The sequence below is a fragment of the Pan paniscus genome, chromosome 18, assembly GCF_029289425.2.
Source record: "Pan paniscus chromosome 18, NHGRI_mPanPan1-v2.0_pri, whole genome shotgun sequence".
Taxonomy (NCBI): Eukaryota; Metazoa; Chordata; class Mammalia; order Primates; family Hominidae; genus Pan; species Pan paniscus.
Genome location: NC_073267.2, coordinates 7,441,244 through 7,467,041, shown reverse-complemented (window position 1 = coordinate 7,467,041; position 25,798 = coordinate 7,441,244). Strand labels below are relative to the sequence as shown.

Here is a 25,798-nt window from a genome sequence, read left to right as displayed (position 1 = left end):
CCTCCAGTTCCATCTGTGCTGCTGCAAATGACATGACTTTGTTATCTTTTTAAAAAATTCCTTCTTTTTATGGCCAAATAGTACTCCACTGCATACATATACCACATGTTCTTTGTCCATTAGCCCACTGATGGACAGTTACGTTGATTCCATGTCTTGGCTATCGTAAGTAGTGCTGCAATAAACATGGAAAGGCAGGTCTCCCTTTCAAATACTGATCATGACATATTCTGTGCATGTAAAAAATGCTCACATATCTATTACATAAACATGTAAAATATTCTGTATTTATAAAAGAAATTAAGGAAAACATCATGAAAAAGAAAATCCCAAGAGCAGCAACTTCAGTCGTGACTGAAGAGCTGCTTTCACAGTGACTCAAGTTACCGCTCTGTAGCTCTATAGCAAGAATCTCTCGACCAGGAACTGCAGCTAGGTATGCATGTACTGTTAGGAAAACTCTGTACCAGAAGCCCAGGAAGTTCCCTGTCTCACTGTGGGTGGCAGAGGAGCATTGCCAACTGCCTCTGAAATGCTGCTGTCGTACGCCTACCCTCAAGGCCTCTTGGACAGCAGCTCTAGCCCAGTGTGCAATCGTGTCCCCTCCCTGACCCCTGGCTGGTGGGCTAAGAGGATGAGCATTAACTTTAGTGATAACTACTTTGACTTTTCAATACCATGTTGTTGTTTTTTAATCACTCAAACACTGGTATTTTGTTGTTCAATAACTTTGTTTTGACAAAACAAAATAATGAAATCCCAATTATTGATTTCTTAAGATGAAGAGAGGTAAACACTGCATGAAAATTTTGGATATAGAAAATGAACACTAGTTTGGAAAACGTTCTGACCATACTTCTTCCCTACTCCCTTTTAAATTCTTCCAATTTGTTTTTGTTTTAATGAGACGCAGTCTCGTGCTGTCCCCCAGGCTGGAGTGTGCAGTGGTACGACCTTGACTCACTGCAACCTCTGCCTCCCGGGTTCAAGTAATTCTTCTGCTTCAGCCTCCGGAGTAGCTGGGATGACAGGTGCCTGCCACCACACCTGGATAATTTTTGCATTTTTAGTAGAGATGAGGTTTCACCATGCTGGTCAGGCTGGTCTGGAACTCCTGACCTCAGGTGATCTGCCTGCCTTGGCTTCCCAAAGAGCCGGGATTACAGGCATGAGCCACTGCACCTGGCCAGGATGGCCATTATTTCTGAAAATCGAATATAAGTGTTGGCAACGATGTGGACAGATTGGAACCCTTGTGCACTGCTGACGGAAATGCAAAATGATGCAGTGCTACGGAAAAGAGTATGGCGGTTACTAAAAAATAAATAAATAAATAAATAAATAAATAACCCTATGACTCATCAATTTCACTTCCAGCTATACACCCAAGACAACTGAAACCAGGGACTCTGAAAGGTATTGTACACTCCCGTTCATAGCATCATTCACAGTAACTGAAGTGTGGAAGGAACCCAAGCGTCTATCAATGGATGGAGGGATAAGAAAAATGTGGTTTATACATACAATGGAATGTAATTCATCCTTAGACAGGGAAGAAATGTTGTCAAATGTGATGACACGGATGAACCTTAAGGATGTTATGCTAAGTGAAATAAACCAGTAACAAAAAGACAAATACTGAATGATTCCACTTACGTGAGATACTAGAGCAGTCAAGTTCATAAAGACAGAAAGGACAATAGTAGTTGCCAGGGGCTGGGGGAAGGCATAATGGGAGTTAATGTTTAATGGATACAGAGTTTCAGTTTTACAAGATGAATAATGTTCTAGAGATGAATAGTGGCTATGGTTACACAACCATGTGACTATATTTAATGCCTCCAAACTGTGCAATAAAAAGTTAAAATGGTAAATTTTACATTTTATTTATTTCACACAACTCAAAAACAAATTTAACAAAAAGAGATTAGTGGAAGTTGAGACATGTGTCTGAGCACTTCAGAATCTGGTGCAACTCTCCATGAAAGATGCCTGGGGCTAGATGTTTGGGCAGCCTGTGGACAGGCCCGTGGGAGGAGAAAATGAGGCCTACTACCTACAGCCAGCACTAACTCACCTACTATATGGGTGAGACATTTGGAAGCAGATCCTCCTAAGGATGTAATCCATCAAGAAGGGCTATGGTTTTAATGTTTCCTCCAAGGTTGAAATGTAACTGCCAATGTAATGGTATTGTGAGGTGAGGCCTTTAGGAGATGATCTGGGGTGGGCATGGTGGCTCATGCATGTAATCCCAGCACTTAGGGAGGCTGAGGCAGGTGGATCGCCTGAGGTCAGGAGTTTGAGACCAGCATGGCCAACAGGGTGAAACTGCGTCTCTACTGAAAATTCAAAAAAAATTAGCCAGGTGTGGTGGTGCGTGCCTGTAATCCCAGCTACTTGGGAGGCCGAGGCAGGGAAATTACTCAAGCACAGGAGGTGGAGGTTGCAATGAGCCGAGGTCACGCCACTGCACTCCAGGCTGGGTGACAGATGGGACGCCATCTCAAGAAACAAAAACAACAACAAAAAAAACCAAGATGATCAGGTCATGAAGGCTCTGCCCTCATGAATGCATTGTTGCAGGAGGTTAGCTACGGCAGGTGTCAGTTAGTTTTCACTGGAGTGGGACAGTTATCTTGGGAGTGGATTCCTGATTAAAAGGACAAGTTCAGCCCCCTGGTTCTCTTGCTTACTCCTAGCCTCCTCCCTCTCACATGTGCTCTTGCCATGTGATGCCTTACACCACGCCCTCGTCAGATACCAGTGCCATGCTCTTGGACTTCCCGACCTCCAGAATCATAGCTGAGTAAACTTATTTTTCTTTATAAATTACCCAGTTTGTGGCAGACCACAGGAAACAGACCACAACAAAGAGATGTGCACAAGCAAGAGTGAGGGTTAGACCCACCAATTAGAAACTGTCTGACTTTGAGTCTGTGAGCCTCTCATTAGTTTTCTCATCTCTCAAACAGGGATAGAAACTGTCAAAGACAAAGCATTGTGTTGGTTCTGGGGTGGGATTTGTTGTCCATTGTAGGGTGGCAGGAGTGTGAATTGACAAAGCCCTTGGGTGAACAAATTGACAAGATGTCCCCAGCCTTAAAATGAGTGTTCTCATTGATGTAGTAGGTTCTACTTCTGGGATTATACCCTGCAGAGATGCTGGTCCAAGGCAGCAGACGTTTATTACGCATTTAGTGGTTCATGCACAAACAAACACACACATATATGTATGTATATATGTGTATGTATATGTGTCTGTGTGTGTGTGTATAGATAGATAGATAGACAGATATAGATAGATAGATAGATACATAGATAGATAGATAGACAGATAGATATATATATATATTTTTGGTAGCACCAAAGAGCAAACAACCCCTTAAATCCCATCAGTAGAGAGGATAGGTTAAAAATATTATACCATATCTACACAGCGCATTAATAGTAAAGAAATGTCAATGTGTCCTGAATTTTTCTTAAAACTACAACTTTTATAATATAAATCAATAAATATTTATTCATTATCTGCTATTCTAAATGTTAGGCGTACAGCAATGAAAAACAAACCACCAAAACCTGATTTCTACATCCAAAGAATTTACGATCCAGAAAGGAGAAGATAGGAAATAAGTATATATGTATGTGTGTAGGGGGGTGGGATACTATATATATATAGTGTGTATATATATACACACTATATATATAATGTGTATATATATACACACTATATATAGTGTGTATATATATACATTATAGTGTGTATATATACACTATATATATACTATATAGTATATATACTATGTATACTCTATATACTATATATACAGAATATATATAGTATATATAGTGTATATATAGTATATATAGTGTATATATACTATATATATAGTATATATATAGTATATATAGTGTATATATACTATATATATAGTATATATAGTGTATATATACTATATATATAGTATATATAGTGTATATATACTATATATATAGTATATATAGTATATATATATATATGAATATACATACTAATACACAGAAGACTCGGCTATGGTGACAGGGCAGGGGTATTGGATAGGAACATGCTATTTCAGTTAAGATTGATCCAGAACATTCTCTTACAAGATGACATTTGCTCATAGACTGAATGAAGTGAGAAAACCGTATAGCTCTCTGAGGGAGGATCAAGTGGCCAATAAACATATAAAAAGATGTTAAACCCATTTTAAAAACGGGGAATTAGGCAAGGCACAGGGGCTAACACCTGCAATCCCAGCAACTTGGGAGGCCAAGGCGGCCGGATCACCTAAGGTGAGGAGCTCAAGACCAGCCTGGCCAACATGGTAAAACTCCATCTCTACTAAAAGTACCAAAATTAGCCAGGCATGGTGGCGGGTACCTGTAATCCCAGCTGCTTGGGAGGCTGAGGCAGGAGAATCACTTGAACCCAGAAGGCAGAGGTTGCAGTGAGCCGAGATCACACCACTGCGCTCCAGCCTGGGTGACAGAGTGAGACTGTTTCTCAACAACAACAACAATAACAAAAATAGCCATCCTGATGGGTGTGAGGTGGTATCTCATTGTGACTTTGATTTGCATTTCTCTGACGATTAGTGATGTTAGATATCTTCTTATGTGCATATTGGCCATTTGTATCTATCTTTTGGAGACACGTCTATTCAAATCCTCTGCTCGGTTTTGAGTCAGCTTGTTTGCTTTTCTGTTGTTGAGTTTTAGGAGTTCTCAATATATTCTCAATATGAATCCCTTATCAAAGATGGGATAATATCTCTCTTCTCCTCTTTATTTCCCTAGCACAGATTGAGGGGCTCACATGGAGCTTCTCATCATTCAAGAGCAGGCCGAGTAAACCAGCATAACCAGCAGGGCTGGTTTGCTTTGGGAGACAGGGGATAAGCAAGGATGTGGAGAGAAGAGAGAGATCTCGCTCTGTTTTTCCTATTACTTCCTGGACAGGTTTGCCAGTCATTCTGATTCCTGACGAACTATGGGGTAAGGAATGCACAGTGGATGTTTTCCTTCCACACATTTTCTGTCCTCCATAAGGGCTAAAGCAGTGTTTTTTAAATGTAGGTCAGGATGAAAAGAGATTTAAGTTTTAATATTTGAATTAAAACAGCATGAGCAACTTCTTTGAATACAATAAAAAAAGCTACAGGATATTCCCTGAAACGATCATTTCTAACTATTTTCCTCTGCATTTCATAAATAATAAATGTGTTAAAAAAATAACCCTGTAGTAACACATTCTCTAATACACTAGTTATGCAAGCTGGATATAACTCTGAGAATCCCTAAATGTGAGAAAAATTGAATTTGGTGGTACTTTTTTTAAGCTAAAAATTAAATTTCCCCGGCCCCATGCAGACCTCTTCCCTCACAGCTACAGTCATAACTGGATTTTTAAGCCTTCTGAAAATATTGTGGCTTGCAATAAAGCAAAGCACTGTGTCAAAAACTGCTTAGAATACAGAAAAGCACGCTTCTGATATATACCAGGGAACTGCTGTTTACCTGGTGGAGGCATCAATACTGCTTGTGGATGTCATTTTGACAATGGTGACGTGCACCGGGATTCTAACCTTGCCTATGTTCACATTATGAATGAAAAAACAAGATAGACCCCTCTTCCGTTTACCAGAGCTTCCCCAGTTTCCTACCTCTAATTCAACCCTTAGCAATATCTTCTTTTTCTCTGTGATAAAGGGTAGGATCCAAGCAGTTAAGAACACACTTGGCTTGAAAGAGTAGAATGTGTTTGCTCTGAAGGTAGCAGGGTATCCAGGAGAAGAGATGTGTTTAATAAAGTATTGAAGAGTTGCAATGTGGGCCTGTGAATTAAACACTAGACTGGGGAGTGGGGCAAGCATGGTGTTTTCCTGGCGTCTTCCTAACTGGCTCACATCTGCTCCCTTGGAACTCAAGCATGCGTGTGTGTGAATGACGCTTGCACCGTGAACATCTTTACTTCCCAATGACATGAGATGACATCTGCTTTGGGGACTTGAAGCCCCGATATCTGACAACTGATGCTCTACTGGGCTCCATTTCTAAGTTTCTGTGGTGATGATGGTGGTGGTGGTGGTTTTAAGTGGCTGATTTTTTTGTGTGTGTTACTGTTCTTTTTCTGTGTGCATATGTCTTTTCATAGCGGAAAGAAATCAAACAATGTGAAATGATGAAACACACACATATGCAACCGTGATTGATTGGCAGACATTTTAATCTTTTACTTACCACTCTGACCTCACAGTTCTTCAGTCATTTGAGGGCTACTTTTGAAGAATGCCACATGAATGCAAGGCTGCTAGAGACCTTGGGAGCTACAGGGTAACTGTCCAACACATTGCTGATCCCAAGGAATTTATAATTTCCTTGGGCCAACAAGGTTACCCTGGATAAAACGATTAGAGAAGACAAGAGGTGCATAATTAACGCATGAAAGCAGTCTTATTTCTGAGTTTAACGTTCTTTCCTCAAGCATGTCCTGAGCTCTTTGCTGCCAGCTCACCCCTTCATTATCCTGCAACAACCTCTGCTCCCACAGGGCCCTTTGTTGGCTCCAGAAATCAGGACTCTCTTTTCCTCTTTTCTTTCCCCGCCACGTCTTCCTCCAGATCCCCTTTGTCCCTGATCTGATGGTTCACAACCTTGGCTGTAAGCTTTCAAAAATCTGGATGCCCAGGGATCCTCAGACCAATTAAATCAGAATCTTCGGGGGCAGTACCCAGACATCAATCTTTTCTAACACTCCCCATGCAATGCCAATGCACAGCCAATGCTGAAAACCCCAATCACACACACTAAGAATTGTGCCATCTGCTGAAGGGACTGAAGGGAACCAAAGTAAAGAAGCAGCTCCCAGTCATCTGGGGCTTCAACCCAAGTTGGGGAAATTATAAATCCAGAGGGGTGGGGGCTGGGGGTGGAAGCCAGCAGCAGCGGAACAGCAGCTCAATGGGAAACTTTACGGAGATGCAACTACCTTCAAGATTATGACCAATGCCATTATATCATTATATTTAGTGTTTAGATGATGTTTAGCGTATGCTATTAGTATATGTACACACTTGAAATGATGTGTTGTGAGATCCACATTTTCTATTTCCTTCAGTGTTAGGCTTCTGGCTCTTTAGGGTGGTGGCTTAATTCAACAGAACAAAAACATTGATTGGAGATTTTAGGTTCCAGGCCTTACATAGGGCACTGACTTATAGAGATAATCAGCCTTGCTACACCGCCCTAAAATCTGCTACCCCAAAGGGCAGCAGGTGATGCTGACATCCTCACTATTATTCAACATGCAGAAGATGTCTATTAAGCCCCTACTATATGTCAGGTACTTTTCGAGGCACACAGGACACAGCAGTGAATGACGCAAAAATGAAAAACAAAACAAAACAAAACAAAGAAATATCTGCTCACATGGAGCTTCCATGTGGAAAGAAAGAGAGGAAACATTTTTGAAAATGATGATCGGCCTGTTAACACAAGATGTTCAGATTTTTTTTTTTTTTTTTTTTTTTGAGACAGAGTCTCTGTTGCCCAGGCTGGAGTGGAGTGGTGTGATCTCAGCTCACTGCAACCTCTGACTCCCGGGTTCCAGCGATTCTCATGCCTCAACCTCCCAAGTAGATGAGACTACAGGTGTGTGTCACCACACCTGGCAAATTTCTTTATTTTTAGTAGAGATGGGAACTGGCAGCTTCAGCAGGACCTAGGGTTTCCTTAAAAAAGCAAATCCCTGAGCCCCACCCAGACCTAACAATTCAGAACTTCTGAGGGTGGGGACCCTCTAAGTCTCTAGGGGATCAAACCCTCTGGGGGAAGCTAATGCAAACTCAAGCTTGAGGCCCATCGGTATAGGAAAAGAAAAATGGTGGGTGGATTTAGGTAAAGAAGGGTTAATAGCAATGGGTGGTTGATTAGCAATTGCTTGACAAAGCTGTCTGAGAAGCTGGCAGAGGCCTGAGTAAGGCAAGGAGGAGCAACTGCATTCCAGCAGTGACAACAAAACCCAGGCCCTGAGGGAGTACCTGCTAGGAGAATGCACAGGTTCTAAGTGAAAAATAAAAAGAGTCACGTGGCTGTTTATGTATTTTGTATCTGCATGGGACAGAAAGATCAAAACGATAATTTTAAGAACCCAAGAGACCCAGCAGAAGCATTTAAAAGTTCAGTCTCCAAGATGTGTGTTCTCTTTCACCAGTTCTTGAAGGAATTAACGGGAAGAAGAGCTAAGTAGCATTTTTACCTTAACCATGCACAGATGTTTACTCAGCCCGCAAAGCTGTGTCTTCTACACCTTCAAGACAAAGGGAGGAGAGAGCCCCAGCATGCAACTCGCATTATCTTTCAAAGGCAGAGCCTGCAGGATTTCTCCCTGCAATTTTCCAGAAAGCCTCTCCCTGGCCTGCAGCCTATAACGCCGCTACAAATGTCATTAACTTAATCAACCCACTGAACCTACTATCTACATCTGAACACCGATCAGGAGGCAGGGGAAATTCTGAGGCCTGCTGTGTGGTGAGGATCCCAATGGGTACTTTCTGCAGGTGGGTCTCCTGTTGCACAACTCTGTGTACCCCGTCACTGCCAAATAAGGGTTTTTGTTTTTGTTTTTTCTTTGAGATGGAGTCTTGCTCTGTTGCCTAGGCTGTAGCGCAGTGGTGTGATCTCAGCTCACTGCAACCTCCCCCTCCCAGGTTCAAGGGAGTCTCCTGCCTCAGCCTCTGGATTAACTGAGATTACAGATGCACACCACCATGCCCAGCTAGTTTTTTGTATTTTTAGTAGAGACAGGGTTTCATCATGTTAGCCAGGCTGGTCTTGAACTCCTGACCTCAAGTGATCAACCCACCTCAGCCTCCCAAAGTGCTGGGACTAACACGAGCCACCACGCCCAGCCAGCAAATTGAGGTTTTTGAGCATAGACAGAGATCTGAGGGTTGACATGGTTTCCAGGACTACGGACTTAACGATGAGTTTAGGTTACTGAAATAAATTAATTGCAAAAGTAAATAAATAAATAAATAGATGATAAAACAAAATTACATAGAGAAATGTAATTACAGATTTTTTTTTTAAATCACATAACCTTGCAAGGAACTCACCAAAGGTAATTTCGCCAGGCTTATTTTATTCCTCTTTCTAAATATCATCCCTACCTGGGGGATTTCCCGTTCTTTGCTTGTCTGTGTTTGGGTGTTTAAAATCAACTTTGATGTATTTACTACCAAATACTTGCTCAAATATCAAGCTGTTAACACATTCCAGGCCCTACCCTAAGCCCTTTGTAGCCACTATCTTATTTATTGATGCCCCCAAATATTTATGGATTGCCTCCTCTATGCCACCAACTAGTCTTAATGCTAGAGCTATGTCAGTGAATAAAATAGATCAAAATCCCTGCCCCCCCCCCCGGAAATTTACATTCACACTGGAATTGGGTGGGTAAGACAGTAAATAAATAAATAAATGTGGAGTCCATTAGTCGCATTAAAAAGAAGGATAGGCTGGGTGCAGTGGCTCACTCCTATAATCCCAGCACTTTCGGAGGCCAAGGCGGGTAGATCACCTGAGGTCAGGAGTTCAAGACCAGCCTGGCCAACAGGACGAAACCCTATCTCTACAAAAGTTAGCTGGGCAAGGTGATTTGCACCTGTAATCCCAGCTACTTGGGAGATTGAGGTAGGACAATTGCTTGGGCCCAGGAGGCAGAGGCTTCAGTGAGCTGAGATCGTACCACTGCACTCCAGCCTAGGCGAGAGAGCAAGACTCCATCTCAAAAAAAAAAAAAAAAAAACCAACAACCTAGATGTCCAACAACGACGATAGACTGGATTAAGAAAATGTGGCACATATACACCATGGAATACTATGCAGCCATAAAAAATGATGAGTTCGTGTCCTTTGTAGGGACATGGATGCAACTGGAAACCATCATTCTCAGCAAACTATCGCAAGGACAAAAAACCAAACACCGCATGTTCTCACTCATAGGTGGGAACTGAACAATGAGAACACATGGACACAGGAAGGGGAACATCACACACCAGGGACTATTGTGGGGTGGGGGGAGGGGGGAGGGGGGAGGGATAGCATTAGGAGATATACCTAATGCTAAATGACGAGTTAATGGGTGCAGCACACCAACATGGCACATGTATACATGTGTAACAAACCTGCATGTTGTGCACATGTACCCTAAAACTTAAAGTATAATAATAATAAAAATTTAAAAAAAAAGAATAAAGGTAGAAATATTTTATCACAGTAAGGACAAGAGGTACTTGCACCTCATTATTTTGCAGGTGAAGAAATGGAGGCTCGGTGATACAGTTTGGATATGTGTCCTCTCTAAATCTCATGTTGAAATGTGATCCCCAATGTTGGAGGTGGGCCTGGAGGGAAATATATGAGTTATGGGGGTGGCTTCCTCAAGAATGGCTTGGTGCCTGCCATCCCCTTAGTAATGAGTGAGCTCTCACTCTGTTAGTTCACACAAGATCTGGTTTTTTAAAGGAGGCTGGCACCTCCTCCCCTCTCTCTTGCGTGTTCCTCTCCCCTGCCCAACATGCCTCCTATGATGAGTTGAAGCTCCCTGAGGCCTCACCAGAAGCCAAGAAGATGCTGGAGCCATAACTGCACAGCCAGCAGAACTGTGAGTCAAATAAACCTTTTTTCTTTATAAATTACCCAGTCTTACATGGCACTATTGTTGTTGTTGTTGTTGTTGTTGTTGTTATTATTATTATTATTACTATTATTATTATTTTTGAGACAGAGTCTTCCTGTCACCCAGGCTGGAGTGCAGTGGTACAATCTCAGCTCACTGCAACCTCCACCTCCGGGTTCAAGCGACTCTTATGTCTCAGTCTCCCAAGAAGCTGGGACTACAGGTATGTACCACCATACCTGACTAACGTTCGTATTTTTAGTAGAGACAGGGTTTCACCATGTTGGACAGGATGGTCTCAAACTCCTAACTTCAGGTGATCTGCCTGCCTCAGCCTCCAAACTACTGGGATTACAGGTGTCAGCCACCACACCTGACCTTCAGGTATTTCTTTATAGCAATGAAGCATGGGCTAATACACTCAAAGAGGTTCAGTCACTTGCCTGAAGTTTCATGGCTAGAAGGTGGCAAAACTTTTATTGGACTCCAAAATAGACTATTAATTAAGCTTTGATATCTGTGCTCCTGACCACTTTGCTGGCCTTCTACTGCTGTAAAGGCTAGAAAATGGCAGTCAAGGGGTAAAGAGTAAAGGGTGTGTGGGTATATCTGATGCATCTTCCATGCTCCCCTGCTGATTCACTCTCCATCCCAGTCCACCCTGCTCTCTGCCCTGGAAGATGGTCAGTCATCATTAACAGAATACCACATCTTTTTATTTATTTATTTTTGAGATGGAGTCTTTCTCCAACACCCAGGCTGGAGTGCAGTGGTGTGATATTGACTCACTGCCTCCTCCACCTCCCGGTTTCCAGCAACTCTCCTTCCTCAGCCTTCCGTGTAGCTGGGATTACAAGTGTTCCCCACCATGCCTGCTAATTTGTGTATTGTTAGTAGAGATGGGGTTTCACCATGTTGGCCAGGCTGGTCTTGAACTCCTGACCTCACATGATCCTCCCGCCTTGGCCTTCCAAAGTTCTGGGATTATAGGCATGAGCCACCACACCTGGCCAGGATACCACATCTAGCAGCCTGTGGGGCTGGGCTGATGGAGAGCTCAGGCAGGCAACTGAAGACCAGGAGCAGGAACCAGGGTATTTATTCTCAGACTCACACTGGACCAGCTGCTTTCCTATCTCCTTTGGAATTCTAGAAATCACTTTCTCTCATTGCCTTCTGGGCTTAGGGGTAATAACAGCTCTTGTATAAACAGCCAAGGGTACTGCACTGTCTATGGTTTGCTTATACACTGCCTATAGATTTATAAGTAGTTTGTGTATTAAATGCACCTTACATCATCTGATTTGGGTATGTTCTGGTTGGTCATTATCAAAAATGGCCAAAAGGAAATACAGACATATAGACCCCCTTGTTTAAGACTTCCCAAAGTACACCTAAAAATGGAAATGCTCACTATGATGTGCTCTGTGACACCATCATCACACAATCCCACCTGTGATGAATGCTGACTTCCTGATTTATTACTCACAGTCACCATACACTAAGGAAATTACTGGAAAATGTTTAAAATCTCAGAAGGCTTTCGAGTTTTTGGAGTGGTGGATGCAGTGAGGCCCAAAACATGGCCTAAGTTTACTCCACCCTCACCTAACTTAGAGGTGGCTGCACATTTCACATTCAACAGTCAGCAAGTAAAAGAATCACATGTTCATTTATTCCACACACACGAAAAAAGCCAACTGTCTCCTGGAAATGAAAACACAGATGCAGGAAAATAAAAGATTTTAAATGTGGACAAACACAGCGAAGAAAATGAGCTAAAAGATTAGCAACCACCCAGAAATTCAGGAAGAGGCAAGACAGCCTGGAAGTGCTCACTGCAGAGAGCAAAAACCAGCAGCCACTGCTGTGCCGGCTGGCAGATGTTCTTTAGTGGGCTTGCAAGGGGCTGCAGCATGCAAAACCTGCCATTACCACCGAACACTCGGAACTGAAAACCAGTGCTTTCCAATATCTGAATAAGTTATAGTTTATATCAATGTAGGATGCTCAGGTCTTTCTGAGATCGATGCCAATGCCTCAGACTTCTCCATCGAAGCAAGAACTACTGAATTTCACCTACCCCCCAGGCTCCATTTCACATCCTCCCCTGTGTGTAAGGTGCTGCTGAAGTTGCACAGGGAGCAGCCTGTGTGAAGAAAGTTGTAGACCCTAAAATCTGAGCAGTGATTAACCTGAATAGTAATACCAACTGCCAGTTGGTAACAGCAGTTATATACATTAAATAGCCACAAAGTGTTAGGCATTGTGCTAGTTCCGTGTATATTCTAATTCATACAATGTTTCAGTGGTGTGCAGATGCTAAGGTGACTGTCAATGATCCCTGACTTCCTGTGTTCTCACCCTTGCATAATCTCCTCCTCTTGATTATGGGTAGGCCTGGGACTTGCTTCCAACCAATAGAATGCAGCAGAAGTGATGGAAAGTTACATGGTGATTATGTTCATGTGTGTGTGCTTGTGTGTGTGCATATACAACATACATCTTCATATATATACACCCACACACATATATATGCTCATATATATGAACATTATCACCATGTAACTTTCCATCACCTCTACCTGCCATACTGTCTATTGATTGAAAGCAATCCTACAAAAAATATATATATATATCAAGTAATTTATGTATATATATAAAGTAATTTATATATATACATAAATTATTCTTTCTCTACTGCTTGAAGAAGCAAGCTGCCATGTTATGAGAGGACCTATGGCAAAGGCCATGTAGGAAGGAACTATGGGTGACCTCAGAACGCTGAATGCATCCTCTGGAAGGTAAACATGGTTTCTGGCCAACAGTCGGCAAGAATTCAACAATCTCAGACTTACGGTCACAGGAAATAAATTGTGCCAACAACCTGGGTTATCTTCGAAGCATATCCATCCCCATTTGAGCCTCCAAATGTGAACACAACCCACCTGACAGGTTCACTGGAGTCATGTGAGAGCCTGAACAAAGGACACAGCTAAATTGTATCAAAATTTTAACCTATAGACATTGTGAGAAAACAAATGTGTGCTGTTTTAAATTGCTAAATGTGTGTGGGTAATTTGTAACACAGAATAGAAAACTCATGCATTTAGTTAAGATTAATATCACCATTTCCTAAATGAAGAGATGGCAGCCTGGGGGAGTTTAGGAAACTTATCAATGGTCACAAAGCTAATGAATGGTGCAGGAGCTCAAACCAACACCTGCTGAGCCCCAAAGTCTGTGGGCTTCACCACAACCACTTGAGATACTGTGTTCCAGTCAAACAAGGGCAAACTTATACAGTAACTATAGAATCCATTCTCTGAGAGTCATTACGGACTAGCCAGATAGTGTCCTGCAAAAACCTATGTCCAAGTCCTAATCCCTGATATCAGTGAATGTGACCATATTTGGAAATAAAGCTTTTGCAGGTGGTGTAACTAAGTTAAGGATCTCAAGATGGAATCATCCTGGATTCAGGGTGGGTGTTCTCCTAAGAGGAGGAGAAGACACACACAGAGACAGAGGTAAAGCCCACATGCAGATGGAGTAAAGACTGGAGTGATGCAGCCACAAGCCAAGGGGTGCCAACGATTGCTTGGAACCAAAAGAAACTAGGGAAGAGGTATGAAATGTATTCTCCCTCAAAGGTTCCAGAAGGAGCTATTATCTCCACATCTTGATTTCAGACTTCTAATTCCCCGAACAGTAATAGAATAAATTTCTGTTGTTTCAAGCCTGCCACTAGGTGGTCATTTGTTATGGCAGCCCTTGGCAATTACAAGAGCCTCTGTGGCCTCGGTGCTCCCTTAATGTCTAGGACACATCTAACTTTTTCATATCAAGTTAAACAAGCCATTTATATGCTGAGGAAGCAAGAGAAACAGTAGAAAGGACTCTGGTTTCGTGCAGAAGAGAGAGATTGCATCATGACAATATCAGGAGTGAACTTGACTAAGAGCAGAACTACCGTTTGATCCAGCAATCCCACTACTGGATATCTACCAAAGGAAAGAAGTCATATAAAAAACGTATGTGCATACCCATGTTTATAGCAGCACAATTTGCAATTGCAAAAATAAGGAAACAAACTCAATGCCCATCAACCAATGAGTGGATAAAGAAAATCTACCTACACCATAGAATATGACTCAGCCATAAAATGGAACAAAATAATGGCCTATGCAGCAACTTGGATGGAGTTGGATGCCATTATTCTAAGTGAAGTAACTCAGGAAAGGAAAAAGAAATATCATATTTTCTGTCTTATAAGGGAGAGCTAAGCTTTGAGGATGCAAAGGGGTAAGAATGATGTAATGGACTTTGGGGACTCAGAGGGGAAAAGTGGGAGGGGGTAAGGGATGAAAGATGACACATTGGGTACAGTGTACACTGCTCAGGTGATGAGTGCACCAAAATCTCAGAAATCATCCAGAACTATTGAAATAATAATAATGAAAAAAAAAAAAAAGAATGATCTTAGCCAGGTCACTCAGCCTCCTAGAAATTTTTCTCCTTATCTATAACATACAATATATCAGTGCTGATTACAATGTCTTATGGATCTGGAATCAATCTGGATTTTTATCTCTCCATCAACAAAAAGGACGGAATTTCCAGATATTTGTTGGAAGATACCAGGGTTTCCTTTAAAACAAATTTCAAGCCATAGGAAGTGGAGAAATGTCTAAGATAGTAGGTTCTGGATCTCTCTTAGGATTTCATGGTTCAAATCCCAGGTCTACTCTTTATTAGTGTGTGATGCTGAGAAGTTTACTTAAAAAAAAAACCCTCTATGTTTCAGTTTGGGGGAGCTTTATTTTATTTTTTGGTCTATAAAATGGAGCTAATAAGAGAACCTAAACTGCCAGGCTGTTGTGAGGAATTAATTTGGAGAAATTAATACATGTAAACAGGATAAATAGGAATTGGTCAAGAAACATTAGCTCTTGGGCCAGGCACCATGGCTCACACCTGTAATCCCAGCCCGGCACTTTGGGAGGCTGAGGCGAGCGGATTACCTGAGGTCAGGAGTTCAAGACCAGCCTAGCCAACATGGTGAAACCCCATCTCCAAAAAAACAATACAAAAAACTAGTCAGACACGATGGCAGGTACCTGAAATCCCAGCTAGTCAGTAGGCTGAGACAGGAGAATGGCTTAAATCCAAGAACGGAGGTTGCAGTGAGCTGAAATCCTAGCTGTGCACTCCAGCCTGGATGATTGAGCAAGACTCTGCCTCAAAAACAAACAAAAAAAATCATTAGCTGTTGTTATTAAATGGAGAAATGGTGTTTGAAATAGGACCCTGTGTAACTAGATCACAGCCACTCCCCCCGCCCCCCCCCACCACTTTCTTCTCCATCTGTTACATCAGGTGAGGGCCAAGCCTGCATGTGTTGCACTGAAAACACTTGTTTATTGACGAGTGCGCTTCTGCTGAATGCTCCTGCATACTCCTATGCCCAAGATGAATTATTAAGCATAATATCAATGTGAGACTGCTGCTTCATGTTGTCTGCATTCGGAAGGCAGAGAATGATTTCTTTCTCTGAAACGACCAGAGATATGCCCATTGGGTAGGACGCTCAGTGACAAGCAACCACATTTTCACTGAGAAGGGTATGAGATTTGGGTAAGATAAATAATTCATTTTTATGTCCCTGGTTACTTATTCTTTAAATGATGCCTCTGGATATCAGGAGGGAATTGCAACATGAAAGTTATGAATTAGGGCCCAGGCAGACATTAATTTAATTAACAATTAATTTGATTGGATTTAAGATGGTTTTACTCGGCATGTATGAAGTCCTCCTATACTTACAGTTCAAAAATATTAGTGGGCCCCAGAATCACCCGGGTAGCTTGTTAAAAATTCAGAAACAATGGCACCAAGCCCAGTGGCCTGATTCGGTAGGCCTGGGGTGCAGTCCCCAAATGTGTTTTTCCTTTTTTTTTTTTTTTTTTTTTTTGAGATGGAGTCTTGCTCTGTCACCCAGGCTGGATTGCAATGGTACAGTCTCAGCTCACTGCAACCTCCACCTCCAAGGTTCAAGTGTTCCTCCTGCCTCAGCTTCTCTAGTAGCTGGGACTACAGGCTAGCATGCCCAGCTAATTTCTGCATTTTTAGTAGAGACAGGGGTTTCACCATGTTGTCCAAGCTGGTCTCGAACTCCTGACCTCAAGCGATCCACCCACCTCTACCTCACAAAGTGCTGGGATTACAGGCGTGAGCCACTGTACCTCGCCACAAACGTACATTTTTAACAAATTCGTAAGTGGCTCTCCTGTAGGCTACCCTGAGACTTAGGTTGATTAAGAACACCCTAAAGGGATAATACCCAGGACTCCATTGTCCCTCTTTCGACTTCTGTCAGTTTCTTGGTATTTTTCCAGGATTTCTGACAAAGGATGATGTCTCCCCCAGGGCCCTCTTCTGTAAAAGGCAGCTGAAGGTCTGCTACTGAGATCCACAGAGGAGGAGAACAAGCCCTGAGGATATGAAATATGTCCACTTGGAATGCCGAGGTTCCCATCGAAGCAAAGGGGAAGAGTCTACTCATCACACAGCACACAGACCCTCCTTCAAAACAGCAAATGGTATCTGGAACATCTTAACTCCCACTTGGGTGTAGAAGGCAGGAAGGCAGCCGGTGTCAGAGCTTCCTAACTTTTATTTCAGAAGAAGGAGACACTTAGAAAAATGAACATTGTTAGCACTGATCTTCCTTTGGACAGAGTGTTTCTACCAACTCTCTTCCTTTCAGGTTTAAAGAAGGCGGAGACAGAAATGGATGTATTCCCCAAATGAAACACATCAAGGACAAAAGCACTTGTAGATTTCTTTATAAGATATAGAGCTACACTCAAGTTCAGAAACTCTTCATTTCATGTGCAATCCCATATACTGATTTCACCAGATGGGGTTAGTCACTAACTGTGACATCCTCTGTTCAGTGTTTGGTTACAAATGAGTCCCTAACAATAGCTGGGACAGACTCTTTGCAGTGAGAGCGGGACCAAGGTGGCCACTGAGATTTTCTATTTTAAATACAAATTAAGAACAGAAACTCAGTCCACTCTGTGGACAAAATCATTTGCAGGCTGGGTACAGTGGCTCACACCTGTAACCCCAGCACTCTGGGAGGCCAAGGCAGGTGGATAACCTCAGATCATGAGTTCAAGACTAGCCTGTCCAACAACATGGTGAAACCCATCTCTACTAAAAATACAAAAATTAGCCCGGTGTGATGGCATGCAACTGTAATCCTAGCTACTTGGGAGGCTGAGGCAGGAAAATTGCTTGAACCTGAAAGGTGGAGGTTGCAGTGAGCCGAGATTGTGTCACTGCACTGTAGCCTGGGCAACAGAGAGAGACTCCGTCTTATACATACAAAAAAACAAAAACAAACAAATAAAAAAAAAAACAAGATCAAGGTAAAAATTCAAACTTCGAAGTTTGAACTCAGCCTTCAAAGATAGGAAAAATTTAAGTGGGTGGTAGAAAAAAGCTGGAAGTAAACCGAGCTTATGCAAGAGTTTTTAAGTAGGAATGGGCATAATTGTGGCCAATGAGAGGTAAAAGGACGACCAGGGAAGGTCGTGATGACCATCCAGAAAAACACAAGCCAGAACGGCCAATAGCGTTGCAAGATGGAAGGCCTTACAAGTGTGTAGGTCACGATGGTTTATGGTATTTCTTAAATTGTGGTATGTGTGCCACTAATGGTCCTGGAGATGGTAGTAGAATGACAATTTAAAAAAAAAAAAAAAAAACTAAAATGCTATTTATTTCATTAACCAAAGGTGTATTAGACCACATTACCCAGCAAGTCCACACCTAGGGATATATTCAAGAGAAATGAAAACCTATATCCACACCCCATACACAGAGGTCCAAAGAAGCATTAGCCATAATAGCAAAAAGGTCAAAACAACCCAACTGTCCATCAACAGATGAACAAACTATGGTATCCTCCGGAAACAAGAGTGACTCCATCTTGGATGCTAATCTGCCATATTGACTTCTGATCAGTCCCAGCTCCGTGAATGCCTCCTGATTCCTACTTTATTTCCAGTCCTTAGTATAACAACATGTCAACTTTGATCATTCTTGCCTGTCCTGGAGGGTTGCCTTTAGTTGTCTTGTACACAGCGCTTATGCCCTTTCCCTAAGGTATATAAGCCCTGGGTCTGGGGAGTAGCAGTGTGGAGCTCTGTCTTCCTGCCACTCAAGACAGCTGTCTTTAAGTTTTCCCAGTAAAACAGCTTTTAATGTCAAACTGGATTTTTCTGCCTTGTACTTTGGTTTCTCAGCAACTTCAGCATTTGGGGACCACTTTGCATATACGGCCCTTTCACGGAACATGTCCAGTTCATGAGAATTATTCAACTATAAAAAGGAATGAAGCCTGAGCATAGCAGCTCACACCTGTAATTACAGCACTTTGCGAGGCCAGGGCAGGCAGATCACTTGAGTCCAGGTGTTTGAGGGCAGCATGGGCAACATGGCAAAACCCCATCTCTACAAAAAGTACAAAAATTTAGTCAGGCATGGTGGTGCGCACCTGTACTCACAGCTACTCGGAAGGCTGAGGCGGGAGGATCACTTGAACCCGAGAGGCAGAGGTTGCAGTGACCTGAGATCATGGCACTGCACTCCAGCCTGGGTAACAGAGCAAGACACTGTGTCAAAAAAAGAAAAAAGGGGGTGTGGGGGTGAGGACTTAGAAAAAAATAGTTATTGTTTAGATTTTAGATTTAGTCTGTAGTAGGAAGTCATTTGTTTAAGGAATAATTTTTTAAAAGTTATCAAGGAAATAAGAAAACAGGCTACGTGGATTTATTAAACAGTTCAGAAGTGACATGCTTGGGAAGCTGCGTGTTTCCTTTCTAATCTGTAGAGCAAGCTTCCTCCCTGCAGAAAGGAACCGCAGTTAGCTCCCTAGTCCGCAACACAGAGAATGGAAACAATCCCAGGCCCTTCTTTGAGGGAATTAGTAGAAATGCTGAGGACCACAGGCTTCATCCAGCTGCTAGGAGAACAAGGGAGTGGGTCTGCGGGAGCCTGATGAAAGCTGCAGCTCAGCCCCAGTGCCTTGACCCCGAGTCTGGAGAGCACGGCTCCGCCACTAATTAGCTGGAGGACCGCAGGCCAGTTCTCAGTGTGCAGTTCACACATTAGTCAACTGAGGAATGTTCTGCATCCTTCATCTATGGATGAGCAAAGGCGGCTTACACCACCCTGGGCCTGCTTGCTGCCTGGCAATAGTGCTGTAATAATAATAGTATGCACGCACTATCCGATTTTCTGCTCTAAAAGTTATGTGAGTGAGGGCTGTCTCAAACCTATCCATCCGTGTTTTGTTTTTGAGAGGGTCTTGCTCTGTTGCCCAGCTTGGAATACAATGTTGCGATCTTGGCTCAGTGCAGCCTTGAACTCCTGGGCTTCAGCGATCTTGTTGCTTCTGCCTCCTTGCTTCAGCCTTCAAAGTAGCTGGGACTACAGGTGCACATCACCATGCCAGGTTAATTTTTAGCTTATTTGTACAGATGGGATCTTGCTATGTTGGCCAGGCTGATCTTGAACTCGTGGCCTCAAGCAATCCTCCTGCCTCAGCCTCCCAAAGTGCTGTGATTACAGGCGTGAGCCACTGCTCCTGGCCTTGATCCCTGTTTTGGGTTTTTTTCTTTTTGTTTTCTTCTGGAGCTGAAAACTGATGTCCAGAGAGATTCTCACTTATCAAAGGTGGCTCAGGTAGGAAGTGGAGGTGAGACACCTAGGTCTGTGTTCTTATTAATGCAAAAGCACCTCCTTTATTACTGTCTTTTCTCTTCTCTCTTCCTCTTTTAACTTGTAGATTCTGAATCATAAAAAGTAGAATACTTATCAGCCGACCCTGTAATTTAAGCCCGGACACCCTGGACTAGATAGATCACTAAGGTCCCTCCTAGCCCGGGAATTATAATTATAATGATTATTTTCTTCTGCTTTTGTACCGCAATACACAGCAAACATTCCACCAAGGAATAAATATGCTAAACTCAGTGAGGTATTTTAGAAGGAAATGATGATCTGGTAAGAAATCAGAAATGCACTCATTATGTTCGTATTTCCTTCACAGCAGCATGCAGAGGTATCATTCCAAATGTTTTAGCACTGGATAGATTAGACATAAAACAAAAGATGGGTTTCTAACCCAGAATGCAACACCATTTTTTGCTTAATGTTTCTGGCTACGTCAAGTAGAACATTCTCATCAAGTGCAATGTATACATGAGCTGGGGAGTATAAATCATCCATAATTATAATATCCTTCACCCCAAGAGGCCTTTAGTGTTTCCTTTATAAAAGTTACACAGTTGAGACTGGCACCTTGCTAATAGATTGGCCCTCCCTGAAAATACAATTATGCCACATGCAGGGCTGGGAAGTAGTTTTGCATGCCTGCTGTCACTGTGTGTTTCAGACTCAATAGCTTCCCACAGTGGACTTAACCGCTGGCTGCCCAGACGCTTGGCTAGAAGGGTACGCAGGGGAGGACAGAGCCTGGCCCAGCTAGGCATGGAGCCAGGTCTACCAAGGGCTTCTAGGAGACCAACTTGCTGCCCAAAGAATCTGGTGGCCTCAGGGCTTGAGTTGCTCTGGGAAAGGCTTGGGGATGCTACCGACTTATAACTTCTCCTTGGAAAGATACCCTGAACACCAGGCACTGGGCTCAGTGCTGGGCATCGGGCACTGCAGATGATGGGGCCAAGGGTTGTGGGGGTGTGAGGAAGGCCGATGGCAACATGCTCAGGGTCTGGTGAGGGATATGAGATGAAAGATGTTCTCAAACAACACCGTGGCTTGCAAGAAGAGACAGCAGCTGCTCTTGGCCTGGGCTACACGTTCATAGGGGGGTTAAAATGGGACCATTCTCCTTATCCCCAGTTGAATCTTTTGCACAGCATGACACAGGCTATAATTATGGAAATGAATTAAAAGTGCTACTTTATAACAGTTAAACAGGTGGACAGATAATAATTTCAGATACCCTGTTTTTGCATTTAAAAAATGTTTTTCAAGTAACCCACAGGAAAAACAAAAAAACAAAAAACAAAACAAAACAAAAAAAACGGGTCTTCTTCAGCCTCCCAGCGGCCTGGTGGGTGGGCAGACGTTGCTTCCATAATGGTTTTCCTGCCTGGGGCCCTTTCCAGGTTCTTTTCCACCCATTAGAAGCCCATCCTCACCCTGCAGAAACAGGAAGTAGAATATAAAGCACAGTGTTGGGTAACAGCCAGATGAGGTGAGATACTGCCCAAGATCCCCTGAGGACCAGAAACACGGAGCTCTAGGCCGGGCTTGGTGGCTCATGCCTGTAATCCCAGCACTTTGGGAGGCCAAGGCAGGAGGATCGCTTGAGCTCAGGAGTTTGAGTCTAGCCTGGGCAACACAGTGGGACAAAGTCTGTCTTAAAAAAAAAAAATTAGGCAGGCACGTGTGGTGGCATGTGCCTATAGTCCCAGCTACTTAGGAGGCTGAGGTAGGAGGCTTGCTTGAGCCGAGGAGGTTGGGGCGCTACAGTGAGCTATGATCATGCCACTGTACTCCAGCCTGGATGACACAGGGAGACCTTGCAAAAAAAATAGTAATAACACACACACACACAAAAAGAAAGCAAGAAAGCAAGAAACAAAAAGTAAAAGAAACAAAGAGAAAAGAATTTAAACCTAAATATCAGAAGGTCTTTAGTTTAGTTATCTTAGCCCACCCAGAATGCTTCAATCTGATCTATCTGAGCCGCAGGGCTGGAAAGGATCCTGAAAAATCTTTACTCACAGAGAACAGACACTTCATTTCAGTAGCCACGTGGTTCGCAAAATGTACCCTCCCCACTCCGAGATCCACATCACCTGGGAACTTGCTAGAAGTGTAAATTACAGAGCTCCGCCCCAGAGCTATTCAGTCAGAAAATCTGGGGCTGAGAGCAGCAACCTGCATTTTAACAATGCCAGCAGGGGCTTCTGATGCACCCTCAAGTTTGAGAAACTCCACATTAGAGAAATTACTCCACGTGGGAATTTAAGTTTCAGATTATTTACCTCATTCTGCATGGCATGAAAATGGAACTCAAACGTAAAGTTCTGAAATACTACTAAGGATAAATGACAGAGCTAAAAAAAGCAACAGCACATTTATTCACAGGAAGAAAACTTCTCTCTCAAAGAAATGGTCCACAAAAAGGAATCTTTGAAGAATGCATCTTACTCTACTTAACATCTTTATTCTTGTTATTTCTACTCCCAAGCCTCAAAGGATTGGTGAACCAAGTATTGCCCAAATCTTACACTGTATCTTCTATATTTGGCCACATGTGAAGACCACCTGTACTATGATATAGTTAATGACTTCTCTTAAAATCACTTTACTGAGATTTTTAAAAAGTAAATTCATTTACTGAAAAAGAAGAAAAAATAGATCTCTTCTGTAAGTGGAAACAAAATTATTTGCTGTAGGTATGCATGGTAAAATAAACACAATACAAATAAAAGTGTTATTAAATAGCAGGTAAAAAGAATTGCCTGTCTGCTATGGATTGAACTTTGTTCCCACCAAAAGATGTTGAAGCCCAACCCCTTAGCATTTGTGAGACGTGATATGGAAGCAGGGTCTTTACAGACGTAACAAAATTAAGTCATTATGGGTCATAGTTCAATATGACTAATGTCATCATAAAAAGGGGAAATTTGGACACGGAGACAGACATGCTTACAGGGAGAACACACGCAGGTGAAGGCAGAGATCACACTGACAGAGTTAAAACCCAAGAAGCACCATGCGTTGCCAGCAACCACAGGGAGGGGCATGGAACAGATTCCTCCTCCCAGCCCTTAGAAGAAACCAACCCTCCTGACACCCTAATCTTGGACTTCTGGCCTCCACAAGTGTGAGGCAAAACATTTCTGTTGCCTAAGCCCCCTAGTTTGTGGAACTTTGTTATAGCAGTCCTGGGAAACTAACGCACTACCCAAGGTTCAAGTCTTCAGTTCGCTTTTCTTTTTTTTTTTTTTTTGAGACACAATTTTACTCTTGTTGCCCAGGTTGGAGTGCAATGGTGCGATTAACGGCTCACTGCAATTTCCACCTCCCAGGTTGCAGCGATTGCCCTGCCTCAGCCTCCGAGTAGCTGGGATTACAGGTGCCTGCCACCACGCTCAGCTAATTTTTGTATTTTTGGTAGAGACGGGGTTTCACCACGTTGACCAGGCATATCTCAAACTCCTGACCTCAAGTGATCCGCCTGTCTCGGCCTCCCAAAGTGCTTGGATTACAGGTGTGAGCCACTGCGCCTGACCCTCCTTCCTCTTTACTAACAGAGATTAGCAAGGAATGCAAAGGTATAAAGACTAGCATGAAATGGAGGCATTCTTCTGGATATAAGCTTAGATATACCAAAGTCAACTGAAAAGGAAACAACCTTCTCATTCTGAGATGTAGGATCTGATGGTTTTGCTGTGTAATCTTCCCAGGCCTCCTCTCCGCTACTTTAGGAAATGATGTTGCTTTAGAGTCACACTGCTGGCTTTGAAGCTGAGAAGGGCCATGAGCCTTGTAAACCAGGTGGCCTCCAGAAACCGACAAAGATGGGAAACTGCCTTCTCCCATAAAACCTCCAGAAGAAATGCAGCCCTGCTGAGGCTTTGATTTTACCCCAGTAGGGGCCGTTTTGGACTTCTGACCTCCAGAACTACAAGAAAAAGCATGTGGGTTGTTTGAGGGATTAACACAAGTGGGGAATCACCCGGTCAGGCACAGAGCCAAGTCCTTGATTTTACTCCAACATTGAACCTGGGGACAGAACTCCTGAGATAAAGTTAAAGCTCTCCTCTTTGTGTGTGTGGAAGGGGAATAGGAAGATGGGTGTGGGGACGGGGAGTGGAAAAGACACTCACTTTCTTTGCCCCTAAAAAGATTCTCTGTGCCCAACTCCCTACATGATTCTGGAAGTATGGAGAAAATGCCTGAACTGCAAATGTGAAGTAATCATCTCATGAGACTCCTCTTAGGATTTCTCTTTTCCCATTTTCTGCTTGAGTCTGCTTTTTCTACTTACTAGAGTTCCATCAAAGCCCCGCTAGAATGCCCAATCTCTTTGCACGCTCCCAAGGTTTTCCGCGGTCCAGGGTGGGACGTACAGGCACAACATCCCTTCCTAGGAGACTTGTAGCCTGTAGAGGTAAGAGTAATGAACAGGAGGTAAACAAACCAAACAAACAACACCTTTCAAGAGAGATCTGCCTGTGGAGCACCACTGGAAATCAGAAACAGCTCATGAAGTTTGCTAAGCAAACAAAAAGCAAATCCTGCCCAAACAGAATTAGCAAAGGAACCGATATGCAGGCAAATTCAGTCACACGAGGGTGGTCCAAGCAGACAGCCCCAACTGCACACCTTGCTTTAGATCAACAGAAGACCGATGGCTGCAGGTAATAAGGGAAGAACCACACTTGGGAGAAAATAACACGAAAAAAAGTGAAACCAACAACAGTCATTGTGACGGCCAAAAGTTAGCATGCATGTACCACGTGTTAGGCACATAGGATTCCGACTTCTCTACCCTCACTTGATAATTTCTTTGTCCGATTTTGTAAAAGAGAGAACAGGCTTGGGGAGATTACATGTCCCTTGCTTCTAGGTAGCCGAGCCTGAATATGAATGCATGTTTGCTGGAGATAAAGCCATCACACAGGTGGAACGCCTTTAGAGAATGTGATAGACAGAATCTTGTCTCATGCCAAAGATGCCTGCATCGTAATCTCTGAAAGGTATGAATACGTCACCTTGCCTGGCAAAAGAACCTTGGCAGATGTAATTAAGGATCTTGAAATGGAAGAGTTCCCAGGATTATCCAGGTGGACCCAAAGTAATCACAAAGTTCCTTACAAGAGGAAGACCAGAGAAGGAGGTATGTGATGCTGGAAGCCAGGGCTGGAGTCTGAAGGCCACACTGCTGGCTTTGAAGATGAAAAGGGCCATGAGCCATGTAATGTGGGTGGCCTCTAGAAACCGGCAAAGGGAGGAAACTACATGCTCCCATAAAATCTC

The 25,798-nt window shown here is 43.0% G+C and overlaps 1 protein-coding gene across 24 annotated transcripts in view; it reads right to left on the bottom strand.

The window, feature by feature from the left end:
- The window catches only part of RBFOX1 (RNA binding fox-1 homolog 1), a 2,479,284-nt gene that overhangs the window by 779,529 nt on the left and 1,673,957 nt on the right, over nucleotides 1-25,798 (bottom strand). Inside the window, exon 1 of one of the 24 annotated variants that reach the window (XM_063598344.1) lies at nucleotides 15,826-15,848. The exons of the other annotated variants lie outside the window; for them this stretch is intronic. The gene's annotated coding sequence lies outside the window, so the exon portion shown is untranslated. Of the gene's footprint in view, nucleotides 1-15,825; nucleotides 15,849-25,798 lie in introns of those variants that run through there. 24 annotated transcript variants of the gene reach the window in all.